This window comes from Sapajus apella, unplaced genomic scaffold, assembly GCF_009761245.1.
Source record: "Sapajus apella isolate SASKATOON/1434 unplaced genomic scaffold, GSC_monkey_1.0 scaffold11, whole genome shotgun sequence".
NCBI classification, from domain to species: Eukaryota; Metazoa; Chordata; class Mammalia; order Primates; family Cebidae; genus Sapajus; species Sapajus apella.
The window spans coordinates 32,846,714-32,864,631 of NW_022436951.1; the positions used below are offsets into that span (position 1 = coordinate 32,846,714).

General features: G+C 45.4%; 1 protein-coding gene, 1 long non-coding RNA gene and 1 other non-coding gene across 8 annotated transcripts in view; 1 reads left to right on the plus strand and 2 right to left on the minus strand.

Annotated features, from left to right (window-relative positions):
* Positions 1-585: 585 nt before the first annotated feature.
* Positions 586-3,478, minus strand: LOC116552383. The gene is made up of 2 exons (XR_004269357.1): positions 3,200-3,478; positions 586-775 (listed from the first exon to the last, which is right to left on the minus strand). It is a non-coding gene; the product is annotated as an uncharacterized LOC116552383 (long non-coding RNA).
* Positions 861-930, minus strand: LOC116552449. Its single transcript, XR_004269384.1, has one exon. It is a non-coding gene; the product is annotated as a small nucleolar RNA SNORD123 (small nucleolar RNA).
* A 180-nt stretch (positions 3,479-3,658) lies between the features above and the next one.
* Positions 3,659-17,918, plus strand: part of SEMA5A (semaphorin 5A) — a 496,284-nt gene continuing 482,024 nt past the window's right edge. For 3 of the 6 annotated variants that reach the window (XM_032279114.1, XM_032279115.1, XM_032279110.1), the window contains exon 1: positions 4,051-4,123. The gene's annotated coding sequence lies outside the window, so the exon portion shown is untranslated. Of the gene's footprint in view, positions 4,124-4,490; positions 5,379-17,918 lie in introns of those variants that run through there. The other 3 variants (XM_032279108.1, XM_032279111.1, XM_032279109.1) reach the window with 3 other exon arrangements.

The window sequence follows — 17,918 nt, forward strand, 5'->3', positions numbered from 1 at the left end:
GCCTGCCCTCATCTCCCAAAGTGCTGGGATTATAGCCATGAGCCACTGTGCCCAGCTGGCTCTTTTTAAATAAAACTAGTCTGCTTAACTTTGCCAACAGAGTGGACTGCTACACTAAAGAGGAGTGCATGTTTCTTGGGGTAAGAGAACCCTAAAGATGTTTCGGTGAAACCCAAGTGTAGCAGCTGGGCTGATATTTCCTTAAAATCTCCCCACTTGTAGATTCTTAATCTATCAAAAGAATCTGACAAAAGAAAACTGTTTGGGAGGAAACACAGCATCACCTGTACCCATAATCATGTTTTCCCAATACTTTGAGGTAGGTGAGCAATAAAGCAGTACGGGGCAAGCTTAGTGAGACATCAAGCTTCACATCTTTGTACCAAAGTTTAGCATTAGGAAAACGACTGATGGGACTGATCAGATGATCTATTCATTTCCTCAGTTCTTAAATGCCATGGATCTAAAAGAATGAAAAAAGGGTATAAAGAGAACACTCGCGGAGGATGATTGTAGTGTGTCTCCTGGCTCTTTGGTAGGAAAATCCAGCTAAGATGTAAATGTCAAGAGACCACAATTTCGGGATTGAGGTTTTTCTATAATTTTAATACAATCTTAATCACATCTTAAAGACCACAGATACCCAGCTTTCCTTTGAAGGTCACTCATGGCCCACAGTCATGTCGTGACTTCTTCCAGGTGATGCTCTTTCCAGCCCCCCTCCCTGTTTCTCGGTCTGAGATGGCAGCTTAGGGATGTGGTTGAAATTCAGGCACTAGGGAGGGAAGTAAAGACAAGACAAACTTTGTCAATTAGTTCCGAAACGGAAATGATCTTTCATAGTTCCAAACAGAAATTGAGGTGAATCAGGAAATGGATGGCGTTTTTCAAGTCACAGGAATCAGCGCCCCAGAATTCATCATTTTCACCAAGTGTTCTGTTGGTCTCCTCATTCTTTCACATGGCGTGCATGGCTCAGGTAAAACAGTTTAGGGAGAGCTAGATTTTATTTTGAAAAGAAGAGAATTAAACATTTTTTTGTTTCATAATGTGATGAAGTGCAGTTTAATGCAGGTAACTCTAGAAAGCAAGACCTTTACAAAGAAATAAAAAGAAATTTTGCTTAGAAAAAGGAAATACTTCTGGATACTTGAAAATGACTTTATTTATGGAAAGCCTGCTTATATGCTTGGTGCTTGATGAGTATTTTACACAGATTATCATCTTTCTCCTTTCAAGAAGACAACTGACTTCACCTGCCAGATTGGTGTGCCTAAGTTCAAGGTGAAGAGACTATAGCTCAGAAAAGTTAAGGAACTTTCCCCAGGTTAAAACTCAAAACTATCTCCTCAATTTAGATCCATTTCACTTTAAAATAAGGATGCACTCTAAATTATAATTTGGTTTATTTTCCTGCACATTAGCAATTATTTTGTAATTCATCATCACTAAAATATACATCCTCTAACAATGTATTGTTGTAGCCTATAAACAGCAAAACTGAATTCAACTCCCCCCCCATACACACAAAATTACATAGTGTATCCAGTTAAATGTTATGCCATCACACCTTCTGGGTTATGGTTAGAAAGCTGTCTTCTTCCCACCGCTTAGCTCTATATGCCAAGAATTTTTGGCCTTTTTTTTTTTTTTTAAAAAAGTATGAACTGCAATGTTGAGAGGTAAGAATAGGGTTCGTTGAATACATTATACATTGGTTTCTAATTTCTGTCTCCCTCATTCCGGCCACACAGGCTCCACAGGTCCATACAAAGGCTGCAGAATCCAAGTAGAAGGCAGCTTCTTCCCTACATCTTCCCCTCTAGAAGCAGCCCGGCAAGACCTTGGCCTGCCTCTTCCTCGCAGGGAGGCTCCCAGGCCCCTGTGCCACGTAGGCAAGAGAGTCGGAATGTCTGGAATGGAACTAGTGCCTTAAGTGCCAAGCAACGGAAGGGAGAACAGTTAAGGTTCTGGTTCAGGTCCCAGGAGCCTGCAGCTGCCACACAGCAGGCCGGGAGCCCTGCCACAACACAGGGAAGAATGCTTGCCAAGGAGGCCTGCTCAGCTACTGACACTTCCTCCCAGAGGTCTTAAAGGAAATCCCCAGAAGGCCTGAGTACCCAAGACAGCCAGGTCACCTGTGCCAGAGACTGGGCATTTGGAGCTGGGCTGGGCTTCCATAGAAACCATAGGAATTGCTTTCACTTAATTCTTTCATTAAAAAAAAAAAAAGTTCTAGAACATAAAGACACATCGATGGCAATTTTTATTTCCATCGCCCTGTTAGGTCTGCATGGCTACTGTAAGAGCTGTGAAACCCTGCAGCCACCAATAGCTTCTTTGTTTTATGGATGAGCTCAGTGGAAGCCTTATGGACGCGGCGGACCGTTCCCAGTACCAGCGAGGCCCATCCACAACCCACCACTGGCTGGAAGGGCGCTGGTGTGAACGTGGGTCCTTGCAGGGTCCCTACCTCACTTCGCTTAGGATGGGGCATGCATGCGTTTCCTTGTGGAAGGGATCTTGAAGCCTCTCTCTGAGGCACAGATGGAGGAAAAAGGGGCCCAGAGATATTGTCCCGCAGCCTCATCCAGTGGGAAAGGGCCGCTCAAGGCCAGTTAGGACTCTGAACCCAAGTTTTATGCCTTATACTCCCAGAAGTTTACCATTTGTTTTTTTGGCGAGGCTGACCCTCTTCCTCCCCGCTCAACTACCTTCTTGAGAAGCTGAAGAACCGCACCAAAGTATCCAATTATACAAGCTTTCAAAGGTACTTTACTTGCTTCCCGATTACAAACTTTTCACCTGAGTACTCAGTAAGGCCCAAAGATCCTGCAAAAGTGCAACAAGTAATATTTGTCCCAGAATTGGACGAGTGACTGACCATACGGGACTTCTCTCTTAACGCTCCGCGTGGCTACCTGGTGACCCCTTCACCTGCCTCCCTGGTTCGTCAGATTTGTTCATTTCCTGGACTTAATCCCGCTGAAATCGACCCCAACTAGCCGGAGGCTCAGCCCCAAACCGCTCCTCCGAGAACCCACAGTGACTCTCTACTCTTCTTTAAGGAGTTTCCCTCTGAGAACGGATGAGGGTGTCACACAGAAAGAACAAAATCACAAAGTTCGAGTTCCGAAGGACCAGACGGCCCCTGTCCCCCACCCCCGAGGTCAGATTCGGGCGAGGGGAGCGCACGTACCTGGAGCAGAGGCCAGCAGAGCCGGCGCGCCACGTCTCCAGTCTCGGCCGGCGCCCCCCTCCTGGGTGCAGCCACGTCTGAGTCGGGACCCAGGGAGGGAGCTGCAGCAGGGCCCTGTGAGACGGGGGAGGGAGCCCCCAAAAGTCAGCGCACGGCCGCACTGGCACTAGGGAGGCGGGAATGGAACTCCTGGGGTGCAGCGGGGCGTCCGGGAGCAACGGGGGGGTCCTGTCCCGGGAAGGGGCGGGACCCGGGGAGGGGCTCGGGGAGGGGCTCGGGGAGGTCAGGCGCGGGTGGGGCGCTCGAGTTTCACGCGGGCAGGGAGGAGACGGAGGAGGAGGAGGAGGAGGAGGCGCAGCGGCGGGGGCGGGGCGGGGGCGGGGCGGGGGCGGGCCCAGGCGGCCCCGCGCTCCCCGCCCCGGGCTCTCAGCGCCCGCTCGCTCCGCGCTGATCTACTCGCCGGGAAGGCGGCGCTGGTGGCTGCTGTTCTCGCTGCGCCCGCTCCCGCGCGCTGCTTTCCCGCCGCGGGTGGGCTCCGCAGCCCCAGGCCGGCCGCGGCCCTCCACCTTCCCTTTGCCGGGACGGCCCGGACAGTGTGGCTTATCCTGGGGCGCTTCCCTCTCCCACCCGCGACTGCCCCGCGGAGCTGGCGCGGACACCCAACTTTGCCACCTTGCCGGTTGTCTCTGCTGTGTGCGAACCTGGCCACCCACCGGTTGGCCGCGCGCTCGGGGACTCTTTTCCTGGCCCTCAAGCCGGTGCCCCCATTCTAGAGCGCAGCGAGTGGGGGGCGGCTCTGAGGAAGTGGCAGGGGTGGCTGCAGCTGCTGCCTCCACTTCCCTAGCCAGGTGCTGAAGAGGATCCTCGGAGCCGCTCTGGCCCCAGGTGCTGGATGACTGGCACGAGGAGCACGCCCCGCACCTGGTGAGCGACCCACGCCCGATCCCTGCATGGTCTTTGCCGGAGCCCCTGACCGCGCCGCGCCGCTGGCCGGGACCTGGGTACGGCACCGTCGGCTGGTGGGTGGCGTCGATGTCGGGTGGGATCCATCAGCAGGCACCTGGGCGGGTGATGGGGTTGCGTGCATAAGATTAGGACCGCCGTCAGTTCCGGGGGCGCCCACAGTTGAGGCAGTGCACAGGTTGGAAGTTTGTGTACCCGCCTGTGCCGAGGTCTGAGCTTGCAGAGGTAAGGAACCGGAGTATCTCGGTCGGCGAGACGGGACCCCTGCCCAACACCCCAAAAGCTGCGCGGTGGTCTGTGCGCGTACCCGGCGCGCCTCCAGGCTCTTACTGCCGGGGGTCGGGGACCAGGGACTCGGAAGTCGGGACTTGGTTGTCCGGGAGCCGCCACCTCGCAGCCCCGCCGGCTTGGGCAGGTTTTCTTGCTTTCCTTACAGGGGAACCTGGAGGCAAGGGGACTTGGGCTTAACTCTGCCAAGCACCTTGGTTAATGAAAGACACCAAGGCGGGGATGCAGAGGCCTGGGGAACCGCCAGCCAGGTGGGCTGCAGCCAGGCGAGCCCCTTTCCCCCGGCATCCCTCTGCTGCTCCGCGGATTTTGCATACCCTGGCTCAAGGTTTCGGGACCGGAGGCAGATCGGGCCCCAAAGGGAACTATTTCTCCCAAGATGTGCGTGGGAACAGTCGTGGAGGAGCGATTCCGGGCCCGCTCCGCGCGGCGCTGGGTGCCTGGCTTGGCGCGGTCACATCCCGGTTCCCCGGGCTTTGGCGGGAAGCGCGTTCACCGCCTCGCCCTTTGCTTGCTTTGTACCTGGATGCGGCGGCTGGAGTTGGGATTTAACTTTCCTGTGCCTGCGGCGTTCTCGTGATCCCCGGCAGGGGGCGCTGCGAGCGAGCGCTCGGAGGATGAGGAGCCACAGGCAGTTGCTGGGTCCTAGGCGAGTGGGTGGGGGTCCCAGGCAACAAACAGCAGAGCCAGGCAGATCTCGCAGTCATTTCATTGTGGGGGCTGGGGATGGGGGGAGCTGCTCTGGTGGCTATGGAGAGCTATCAGCCTTGCTAGAAGAGGGGACAGGAAAGGAGGTGGCCAGACATAAGTGCTCTAACTAGAAAGGTGTCTTCCAGAGAAAAAGATCCCTGTAAACTCTTCCTGCCTGGGCATCTGTCTTCTTCCCTGTGACTTACCCAGAAAGAAATCGAAATTGAGGGAAGATAACGTGAGTTTTGTTTAATATTGTTCTGCTTTTTAGGGGTGCTTCAGTTAACACACCAGGAGTCACAAATGATTGTTCTTGTTTATTGTGAAGATAGACGATTTTATCTCTCGCTTACCCAGAAGAGCTCTGTCATAATGGCTGAGTTTGGAACCAGCAGATATGTTATTAATTATAGCCTTTTCATAAGGAGACAGAAACACAAAACCAGACTTTAGTAAGAAAGGTTTTTCAATACCTAATTAGGATTTTTGAATGAGTTGCTAATTAATGCCAGTTTCATTATTTTAGAGAACGTAAATCTTATCATGACCACTTTACAATTTCGGTTGAAGCAGATAATACCATTAAGTTATGTATAACCGAAATAAGTTTCTTGTCTGTGCATGTATTTACACCAAAAGAAACATGGATTTTTGTTTCCCCTCCAAAAGATTTCTTTTCCTAGGTTTGTTTTTCCTTAGAAAGCAGCCCTAAGTGTAATTGTTTGGTTCACTTGAAACACAGATTTTTTTTTCCTTGAGTTTCTTTCTTGTAAAAACTTTGGAGATAGAAGCTTGCTCATTCACGTTGCTCCATGCAGTCACACTAAGAATTTGGATACTCTGAACTGTGGGGTTGAGAAACTGACATCTATTTTTATGTGCTTTTAGCCAATATATACTTTTATTAACAGGGAGAAGACAGATGATGCTAATCATTTTATGTCTTCTGTGAATTGCAGTAACTTATTTGGTTGTTTTAATGTCAAACAGCTGCAATATCCCTGCTGAGAGCAAAGGCTTTGGTCTCCTGGGTGGTAAAGCTTGTCTCTGTCCAAAATAAATTTTTGAGATGGTCAGAATTTGGTAAAAATAAACCTGTGTTTTTCACTGCTGTTTCCCTATAAAATGATTTCATCACATGTCTGGGGAGAATGAAACATAGAAACTTATAGCACAGAGGCTGTTAAAACCTATTGAACATGAGACCAAAATAAATACACATTTATACAAGCTTCTGCATAAATTTTGGAGAGTCATGGGACTTCTGAAGCCCTGTCCATGGATTTGCAGAAAAAAATTTAGCTCCAGAGTCATGTTAGCCTCCTGGTAAAGGACATATGTTAAAGCCAACAAGCCTTTCGCTGTGCTGTGCGCTAGTGGCCCAAAATAAGAGATGCCAGCTCTTTGTGGTCAATGTCAAATGCTCCTGATGTTAGAGAGAGCTGCCTATCTGAAGCTTGACAGTTTGATTTAACTTGGTGATTATTATAACTGTCTCAAATTATTATTTTTTTTTTTTGGTCATAAAGTCATTGAAATTGAGTCTTTGCTTTTGATACAGGAAGATGTGGGGGAGGAGCAGAAAACCTTCACTAAATGTCCAGCCAAAGGTATAAAGGCATTCCATGATGTAGACAAGTGATCATGAACCCTGTAGTTAACTAACATCAGAAACTTATCCCAAGGAAAAGGTTTGAGTTACAAAGCAGACGGTGTGCAAGATAGAACAAATTAGTTTATAATATATCCCAGTCAAGGAGTGCATTTTTGTAGTAGTATACATACCATTATTTGGGTAAAGCAGCCCTACCTCCTGCAATAAGTCCTCCATAATTCTTTATTCTAAAATTATACCAATTTTGTGTTTAAAAATGTTTCTGCAATTGTTGCTATAGTTACCCAGACAAATTGCTTTGGGTATAATCATACCAAGGTGACAAGTTTTTATGTGTTAAATAATGTTTAAAATGTAAATTATGGTGCCTAACACATGGAGTTATACCTAAGTGCAAAGTGTCTAAAGTGAAAACTTGTCTATTTCTGTTCACCTGCATCTATTTGCAAATTTGTATCAAGAAAGTTGTTTTCTTGAATCCTAAAATGAGCATCTGTAAGTACTTTTAGTTGTCTTGAGCACACTTGACAACACAGACAATTTCACATATGTCTCAGCAACCTTTTTAAATTGAGATGCAGAAGTTTGGTTGAAAATGAGATTTTTATCACTCTACTGCCTTGCAGAAATGATCTGCTGTAGATAGGGGGCAATCTTCTGTTTCTAATTCCTGTACAGATTAGGATCAATCTGGGGATAAATTCAGCAGGTGAGATGTGGCTCCTGGGAAGCACTTTGGAGGAACAGATGTGGGTATGCTTGGTAAATATGTAGTGTACTTTTCAGATGAATTTTTTAGGAATTGGTCATCTGAATATACAAAATCAATTTCTGATAGGGAGAAAAGAGGAAAAAGCAAAATTAAGCTAGAATATATATAGATAAACTTCTCAATATCAATGAGCCTACTCAAAACTTGCTTTGATTCAGAACTGAATCCAAATAGAAGAAAACAAATGAAAACTTGATCCAAGAAAAGGTATTGAATAATAGGAATTTATTTCAACATACTTGGATTGGCACAGTCTTTTCCATCTAAAAGACTGTATGGCTAAGGAAACCTGGCTGTCTGTTTCACAGAGTATTTTGAAGCCAGGCAACTTCAAAGACAAGCCGTATTTCACCTTGTGCGTGACATTTACAATAGGAGTAACATAACAGTGGGCTCAAGAAGACAAAATTTTCCCAAAGGAATTGCTGTTGTCGTTTTCTTTCTTCTCCTTCTTGTTTTGTCCAAGATTAATGGTTGTTTGACGAGAGCAAAGGCAAACACACTTTATTTCCCTTTCCTACATTTTAAAATGTATTAAAATAGTATTGCATTTCAAAGAAGTAAAATCATTCTGTTTCTAAACTCTTTTTTTCCTGACTGGTTTCCTAGAATTGGTTTCCTGATTAACACTTGGGGGGAAAAACTATTTTAAAAGAGAAAATTTTTTTAGAGGCTGAATTTCTTTTATTATCAAAAGCTCATGAAACCACTAATCTTTTATCTTCCCATCTTTCCCTCATTATTTGTCACTGTATTTCTGTAGAATTGGCTAACCTAGGGTTCATGTAGAATAATGAGGAAGTACACACTGGAAAAATGTTATTTTATGTTGCATTTATATGTACAAGTGAGAGTAAATCACACTAATAGGTAATTCAATTACAGATATGTATGATAAATAACCAGTAGAGTGATTCAGAAGCCAACTCTATTGGAGAAATAATACTGTATTTGCTGAGATGTAAAATTAAATAAGTTATAGGCGAGTGACAATCAGGATTGCACAAGGACAAATTGTTCACAGAAAATAGAGCCTCTTTCAATCAGTTCAAATCCAGTGTTTGGCAACGATGTATGATGTACCCATGGAAGGAAAAACAGAATCAAGGAAAGCAACTAAGAAAAAATTTGCTAAGCAGCTTCCTGTGATCTGTCTGCAAAATCATAAAACCGAAACTTCTCTTCTTCTGAATCACAGAAGAGATAGCGTTCCTCACAAACTGACTTCAGATAAAATTCCACACAAAGAGCTTTTCTTTCTGTCAAAACAAAACTGGACATGTGACACATCTTGGAGAAGGCTCCCAAAGCTGTTCAGAGCCAGGTACCAAGGCAGCTGACTCCTACCAGTGCCCCCAAACCTGCTGGGGAAAAAGAACGCATCAGAGGCCAGCGACATTTGTGGCTGGGCATCATGTAAACAAATGGATTTTAGAGTCACAGCTGGCTTCTGTGACTCCTTTTACAGGATTGAGATTTAGGTTTGTTGTAAAACTACTTCTTTTCTTTTCTTTTCTTTTCTTTTTTTTTTTTTTTTTTGGGGCAGATTCTCTCTCTGTCACCCAGGCTGGAGTGCAGTGGTGCGATCTTGGGTCACTGCAACCTCTGCCTCCTGGGTTTAAGTGCTTCTTGTACCTCTCCCTCCCGAGTAGCTGCGATTATAGGTATGTGCCACCACACCTGGCTAGTTTTTTATATTTTTGGTAGAAATGGGGTTTTACCATGTTGGCCAGACTGGTCCTGAACTCCTCACCTCAAGTGATCTGCCCGCGTTGGCCTCCCAAAGTGCTGAGCCACTGTTCACAGCCTGATTTTCAAGTTGAGAACAGTTTGTAAATGGCAGCATAAAACAAAAATAATCGCTGGGTATGCAAAACTTTTTTGTGTAGCAGATATTATAATGAAGCCATAGTTCATGTGGGTTGACGCATGAGCATAAACTGTCTGTCATATGAATTCCTAACCGTGGACTTGACTTTAGAAGAAAGTTAGTGTTGTAGGAGAGCTGGGTGGAGTGATGAGCAGAAGCCCATGGTTTAATAGAGATGCTTGTCTGATTGGGCAGGGCCGTGGGAGAAGCCTCCACCTTGAATTGGATACTCGCTGGCGATGGGCGATCCTTAGGGGATGACTTTCCTGCTGTGCTGGAGAGATGCCAGCAGTGGTGGATGGATTCATGGCCAGAGAATGGGTGGTGTGGGTGGGAGTGGTTGACAGCAGTGTCAGTATCCCTTTGCGGGATTGGAACTGGGCAAAAGCTCTGTGAGGACCCTGCACGGAGTGGATGGGCCATCCAGATGGACTTGCAGATGGCCAAGGGCCAGTGGTGGCTCAGAATCCCACATCCACGTCAGCTTCATGGCTGCTTACTGAGCCCAGTCTTCAAGATGAGGAAAAGTGGAGGTGAAGATAGTAAGGAGGGAAGATTTCTCTTCAAGAATGGCCAGCTATATGCTCGATTACCAAGGAAGAGCATCAGAATGATAACACAAAACACACTGCCTGAACAAGGGTCTGGAGAGCCATTTGAGGGAAGAAGACAGGTGTCTGGGATGTGGCTGCTGTGAGAACCATACCTGCTCAGTCAGGGTCGGCAGGTTGGCTCACTGGTGTGGCTCGCCTTCAGCTGGGTCTGTGTGCCTGAGACCTGCAGTCTGCAGTTGCAGGAAGGATGTGCACCCGAGGCTGGGAACTGGGGAGAGTCCCGTGTGATCCTGACTTTGTGACCAGCCTTCACTGCAACCACCGTCCCTCCTTTCTGCCTCCAGCGCCCGCCCCCAGCCTTGCTTCTAGCCCTCTGGCCTTTGTGTGTCCTCTCCTTCTACTTGGAATGCTTTCTGACCACTTTCTCAGGAGCTCGCTGCTACCAAGTCCTGCTACCTTGAGATCTTTGTTCAAGTGTCCCCCCTTCAGAAACGCAGCTCCAAATAGCACCATGGAAAATAGCCTTCCTCCGCATTTTCTCTCTTCCTTCAGACTCTTCTTTTTCTCTCCGTATCATTTTGCACAACTCCACACACTGCCTTCATTCCTTAAAGTCTTTCATTGACACAGAACATCAGCTCAGGAGACCAATGAGATGGTTGTGTTCATAGCTGTGTTGCCAATGGCGCCTAGAACAGTGCCTGGCACACAGGAGCTACCGGGCTATCGTGGGTGAGTGAATGAATCCACAAATGGCCTTAGATACTACGTCTGTAGAATAGACTGCAGTACAGTATACTGAGACAAAGGGCTATGGCTAAACAGGACTTTCTGGGGCTAACCATGGACTCTAACGACTACTTATATTCTTTATTTGAAATAAAGAAAAATGTTCCAAATGCCTCCAAACTGATTTATTAGCACAGTCCTGAAATACAGATGTCTTTGTAAACTGGCAGGTGGAGGGGTGGGATAGGTACTGCGTATTTCTTATTTCCTAATATACTACTATTTAGACAGTAAGTAGGTGCTTGTTAAACGAACTGATGACCTTGCTTGATTTGGAGATTAGCATAAATATACTTTCTGTCTATAGATTGAGTATTCCTAATCAAAAAACCCCAAATCCACCATGCTTCAAAATCTGAAACTTTTTGAGCACCAACATGGAACTAAAAAAAAGTTAATATATTTAATGCAAATGTTCCAAAATCTGAGAAAAATCCCAAATCTGGAATACGTCTGGTCCCAAGCATTTTGGATAAGGGATACGTAACCTGTATTAAAACATAGAAAAATTGAAGTTCTGAGATATTCTTATTTAAAACAGCACCCTCCCCTCTAAGCACATGAATTCCAGGGAACATATTGTATCCTTATTACATATTTTCACACATTACAGAGATTTTAGACATCCTAGAATATTTTTAAAATACGGCAGAGTTTTTATTATATTTCTGAGATCAGGCTAATAAGCCTTGTCATGTAGTTGGATTTATAGATTTAATAAGCTGAAACAGAAGAATGGGTAAACAAAGTAGGGCCTATCCCTACAATGGGCTACTATTCAGCAATGAAACAAATGAACTCTTGATGTATGCCGCAATCTGTGTGAACCTCAAAACCTTATGCTAAGTGAAGGAAGCCCATCACTGAGGACCACACATCATACATTCCCATTTATAGAGATGCCCGAAAAAGGCAAACCCATAAAGATGGCAGGCATTTTAGTGGTTGCCTGGGGGTAGCAGTGGGAACTGGACCTGACTGCAGATGGGCAGCCCAGGCTTTTTTGGGCTGATGGAAATGGTAAGAGACTGGATTGTGGAGACTGTTGTACAACTCTACATGTACTAAAAATCATTGAATTGTACACTTAGAGTGAGTACATTTAATGGTATGTAGCATATACCTCAATAAAGCTATTTTAAAAAGAAAATTCTGGACATCATCTCTAAAATTAAAGTTTAAACTGCTGGTGGCCTAAACATGAGTCCTGCTGCATTTACTGGGAAATGTATTCTGTGTTTCCATTACGTGTACAAAGCTTAGTTCCAGGGCCAGTGGGTGCTGGGATGAGCATATTTCTTTGATACTGAGGCACTGTCTTCCTGGGAAGCATATCTGAACTGTGATCTCTATGATGAAAACAAGCGAACTGAGATTGCTTCCGGGTGAGACCACATAACCTGATTAAATCAATCAATTAAACTCATCAGCCAGCCTCACTGCTAATTGTTTGGTACACCCCAGTTCCCAGTCATTGCTTAGAGTATACTTCCTCTCTGCTGATTTTATTGTCTCATGGGCATAGCTCGGGGGAGCATCTCTGACAACACAGAATCTCATGGTCTCATTAGAGCTGCAGAGTCTGGGACTCCTAGCATCATTCTGCTTAACAAATGAGGTTGCTTTCCTTTGATGGGGGAGAAGCTCGCAATGCCTGCTTCTGTGTCCTTGTACACTTTCTTAGCAAGGCCTTCGGCTTAGCTGGAGAGGTAACTTCTGACAGCCAGACTCAGTGGCAGAATGCAGATTTTTAAATGCTCAGAGCCTGAGCATTTAAAGGTGAGTTTTTTGCATTTGTTTGCTTTTTGTTTGTCTGTTTTCCTCCTCCCTTAGAGAAGAATCAAAGAATTGCTTCTAGCTCTTTGATTCTGCTTTGGCACGTTTTTGCAGTTAAAATGCAAAGTGGAATATAGATTTTGGGTAGAGAGACACACAAATTGCCTGTCGTTTCCTTGCTCTTCCACTGTTTTCTCTTGGTAGAAGTGTCTTTAGCTGTCCCACCTTGTTTAAGACACCTTCCATCTGTAGTGTGTTCAGATCCTCTCTGCCTCCTGCCACGGGCTTCCTCAGCTCTCTTGTGGGCACCTGGCTCTCCCCACACCAGTTGGTTTCCACATAGTGGCTTTCTGTGGGAGTGTTTACTTTGGCACAGGTGGTTCATGGTCCAGATATACTCAGCATGGCTTTCGGGATGTGGTCCAGGCTGGCTGGCCTTTAGGGCTCATATGCATTTCTCCATTGGTAATAGAGCATTTGTAAAATCCAGCCCTGTGATGTTTCAGGCAAGCATTTTCAGGGCACCTAATTTCTTCACTCTTTGAATTCCTTGTACACAAAATATGAGATCAACAGGGTTTGAAGTCCTAGTGCAAGAGCTTTATTGACCTCTTGCCAGGGTCGTTTCTGACCAGCTCACTTTGAACTTGCCTCTTCCCAAACATGCAGTCTAGTTTACTGGAAAATTAATAGTAACATTTATAGAATGACCGTGTTTTTCTATTACCAATCCTAAATGATTACTCACCCTTCATGAGTGGTAAGGAGTTATATGAGGATGCACTCATTTTTCCTTCTGCTGATTAGATGGCAAAGGGGTGGGTGACGTTTTTATCTTTTATGCCACTTTTGATGGTTTTGGTTAGTCAGTAATAAACTGTTTAGGTAGGTACTTTTGTGGTTTGGTTTTGTTTTATTTCGTTTTCAACAAGCTAATGTTCTCTAGATTTCAAGGATAACTAGTTAGCCATTCAGTTACACAGACTGGAAAAACGTCTGTGTTACCAGGACATATATTTTGTTTTGAAACAGAAGAATTAAGAAAGCAAGGCCATTTCTCTTGTTTTAAAATCTCCTTTAATCATAGATTTGTATTGGCTCTGATAGCTTCAGTTGATCATAATTAAAGCAGCTCATAGTGTTATGTACAGAATTATGTGAAGACATCGTCCTAAGTGGAAGCAATGTATTAGACCATTATTTTTTATGATTTCTACTTTTTCTAACCATTTACTTTTCTGAAAAGCATCCAAATGTTTGCCTCCAATATTGATTTTGGACACTCTAAGATGTATGGGATTTTAACTTTATTCTGGCAGGCTAGAAGCTAGGGAAGGGCCTCGACCATTCATTTCACAGCCTGGCGGGGTGCCCATGTCCAATGCCTTGCGTCTGTGGCACCTCCTGTCCTGTTACTGTTCTGAAATTTAAAATCAGAATATCTTTGCCAGTGTGTCAGTGAAGAGAAAACTCACTGAAGCTTGAGCCTAGGAGTTAAAGATAAACATTTTATTTAAGTTTAATATTTCCAGGCTGTAAATATAAAAGAAACATGGTGTTTTACAGAGCAGGGGTCCAGTGCCCAGATATTATTGAACCTTTGCCCAGGACAGGGTGTCTGGATATCTAAACTGGAAAGGGAATCTTGGACTGCAGTTTCTTGCCCCCCCGCCCCCAGCCTTTTTTTTTTTTTTTTTTTTTTTTCCTGAGATGGAGTTTCCCTTTGTTGCCCAGGCTGGAGTGCAGTGGTGGGATCTGGACTCGCTGTAACCCCCGCCTCCCAGGTTTGAGTGATTCTTCTGCCTCAGCCTCCAAAGTAGCTGGGATTACGGCATGTACCACCATGCTCACTAATTTTTGTATTTTTAGTAGAGACAGCATTTTATCATGTTGGCCAGGCTGGTCTCGAACTCCTGACCTCAAGTGATCCATCCGCCTCAGCTTCCCAAAGTGCTGGGATTATAGGTGGGATCCCAGCCTCCTGCCCTTATTTTTTTTTTTTTTCTTTTTTTTTTTAAGAGATGGAGTCTTGCTCAGGCTAGATTTGCAGTGGCACGATCTTGGCTCACTGCAACTTCCGCCTCCCAGTTCAAGCAATTCTCCTGCCTCAGCCTCCAAAGTAGCTGGGATTACAGATATGCATCACCATGCCCAGCTAATTTTTGCATTTTTAGTAGAGATGGGATTTCACCTTGTTGGCCAGGATAGTCTTGAACTCCGACCTCAGGTGATCCACCTGCCTCAGACTCCCAAAGTGCTGAGATTACAGGTGTGAGCCACCACTGGCCTAGACCATGCTTCTTAAAGCCACCACCCGCCCCCTCCACTCCACCTTTGAATCCCTCTCCCTTCTTTTGCCTTCTTACACCTCAAATGTGGAGCTAAGCCAGTGGGCAGACCTGAACCCAACACAGGTGGTTGAGTTGAAAGTATTCCCACTCTGCCTAGCCATTCCTCCCTTACTTTTTTTTTTTTTTTAAATGCATACTTTAAACCAGTGCTTTCTCTAAAGCTTTCTTCACCTAAGAATGTCCCCCTGGATGTCAGTTGTGCAGTGGTCATGGTGGGTTGGGAGAGTGGAGGTGGGCGTTGGGAAGGAGGGGCCCCGTAGAGAGAGAGCGTGTGAGTCCAGGCAGTGCGTCTGGCTGTTACCGCTTTCCACGCTGACTCTGAAAGTCAGGCCTGGAGCCAAATTTACTTTCTGTCTGCCAGCAGCGATGGAATTCCTAGGTTCTATCACCAGCTTGCGAAAAGAAATCATTCAAGAAACTGCAAACTGGCAAATAAGAATCGCAAAGATTCATTCACTTGAAAGCTTACGCCTGCGAATGTTATTTAACTTCGAACAGTTTTTCCAGGCCCACCTGTGGAGTTTCCAGCTCCCTGACGTTTGTCTTGCTGCAGAGGAAAGCCTTTAAGGATTTCCAGCAGGATCTTCAGGCTGAAGCTGGGAGATTGGAAGAGCAGAAGGGCCTGCCCAGGGCTCACACCTCATTCACACCTGACGCAAGACTTTGCAGCCAGGTTGCCCTCTCAAGGAGTAAGTGTAAGTGCTTGGATTTTAGCTCCTGAAGTCATACACAAGTCAGGACAAGAGTCAGGCTTCACTATGGTCATGTGCTCTATTAAAATACCTGGAAGACATTTTTAAAGGGAGTATCTATTGAGGAATGAATTGTCTATTGAGGTAGGCTGAAAGAAATTAATGCTTTGAACTTGGACTTTTCGCTAGAGGACTTGGCCAGTGTAAATCCAAAATATGTAAACCCAAAATAAAATTCTAAACACACCCTGCCCCATGCTGCCCATGTGCTGCTCTGCCTGTGGAGTAGCCGTTCTTCTATTTCTTTGCTTTTAATAAACTTGCTTTCACGTTATGGACTCGTCTTGAATTCTTCTTGCACGAGGTCCAAGAACTCTCTCTTGGGGTCAGGATCAGGACTGCTTTCTGGTACCACAATATTCCATGGGGATGCAACACTGGCTGGCCTGCCCCTCAGAGGGGGCTCATCATGGCCCTTAAAAAGCCCTGGCTACAGGCTCATACCCAGTGATCTGTAATCAAGAGTCCTTTTAATTAGTGGTGGTAACACAGGAACCTTAGTGCAGTTTTGGATTTGTTGCTAAGTGTTTTTCAATGGGCTTTTAATGTTTTGTTGTTTAATTAAAAGTGTATGTTCTCTGCAGAGCTGGCTTTTGGGCCCACACTTCCTGCCTTGAGGTTTTTGGAGCTGGCCCTAAGTGGGGGAGAATCAGCATTTTGACTGGGGGCGTGGCAGAGTCATCATTAAGAGTAGGGGACAAAGGGTGCAATTAGTGAATTGCTCATAGTGGGGCCTCCTGTGGGACACCCTCAGGGACCAGTGGCCTTTGTGGATTCTTCTTTAATTGCACTTTTAAGTGAACACAGAGTTGGCTACTGGGTCTAATTAAGCCTGCAGGGCTAAACCTATGAACACAAATGGAAAGCGCCTTAGGGAAGGGAAGGCTGCTTTCTTGAAAGTGTCTGGGGTCGCTTGCTTTTACCTTTGTCCCCCTTCAGGTGAGGGCTGCTGTATCTTTTTAAACACAGCTGTTACGGTTGACTTTTTCTGGTTTGCTGTTTTGCTTGATAATTGCAGTGGCCCAAATATGTTACAGTTCATGTCAGATGTTTTAAAAACCCATGAGGAAGGGGCCGAGGGTACCAGCTCACTCCATCTTTTGTGTCTTTCCTGTGTGTGGGAAGAAAAAGATCCTGTAGATATATTTATAGAAGAGAAGTTGGCCTTAGACTTTTCAGAATTGGTAGAAGTCTAAAGGAATTTGTATAAAGACATCATGAGAGGTATAGAGGGAACTTCTAAAGTCTGTGTGTTTGAAATGCTTTCCTTTCCTGAGCTGTTGGGAGTGTATTCGCTGTTTTCTTTTCCCACATTAACTTCCACATGATTTATTGGATTTACTTAATTACATGCTCCGTATTTAAGTAGAGTGGAGGCACAGAGAGTATTCTGAAAATAGTATCCGTTGTTTCATATTGAATATGTTAGATGAATATTTTATACCTAAAATATACAATAGGGTTTGCTTATACTTGGAGAAAAGACATTAAATTCTATATTTATAATCTTTTACTGTGTGTGTAACCTTTTCCACTAAAGTGAAAGATCTATTTTAAAAATCTTATGGACACCCTCGGAAATTCCGTATCATGAAATTCGACTCCCTTCCTGGACTCCAGGGGAGCAAGCCAATGTTGCGGCTAGGAGCACGTCTCTGCTGATGCCACAGTAAGTTGAAATGTGCAGAGGGGCAGCTGGGCTATTTTTAACAAGTTCAAATGTATCCTGTGGTGGAATATTTCCAATGATCCAAAATTAGTAATAGTATCTCGGACACCACAGTGTCATGGACTCAGAGGAATGGGCATCTTCAACATCTTTGAATTGTCAACCTAAATCGAACACTAAGATTGATGGCTTTGGTCAAACAACACTTCATTATTTGGAGAGAACAAAAGAATAACCTCTAATTGTGAGCATGAGGGTCAGAAGCTTTGGAATTAGGTGCTTGAAAAAGTGAAGCACTGCATGAAATTGGGAGCAGTTGCAGGCTAGTAGAAGATGACCCTGTGAGGCCGGGCGCGGTGGCTCAAGCCTGTAATCCCAGCACTTTGGGAGGCCGAGGCGGGTGGATCACGAGGTCAAGAGATCGAGACCATCCTGGTCAACATGGTGAAACCCCATCTCTACTAAAAATACAAAAAAAAATTAGCTGGGCATGGTGGTGCGTGCCTGTAATCCCAGCCACTCAGGAGGCTGAGGCAGGAGAATTGCCTGAACCCAGGAGGCGGAGGTTGTGGTGAGCAGAGATTGCGCCATTGCACTCCAGCCTGGGTAACGTGAGTGAAACTCCGTCTC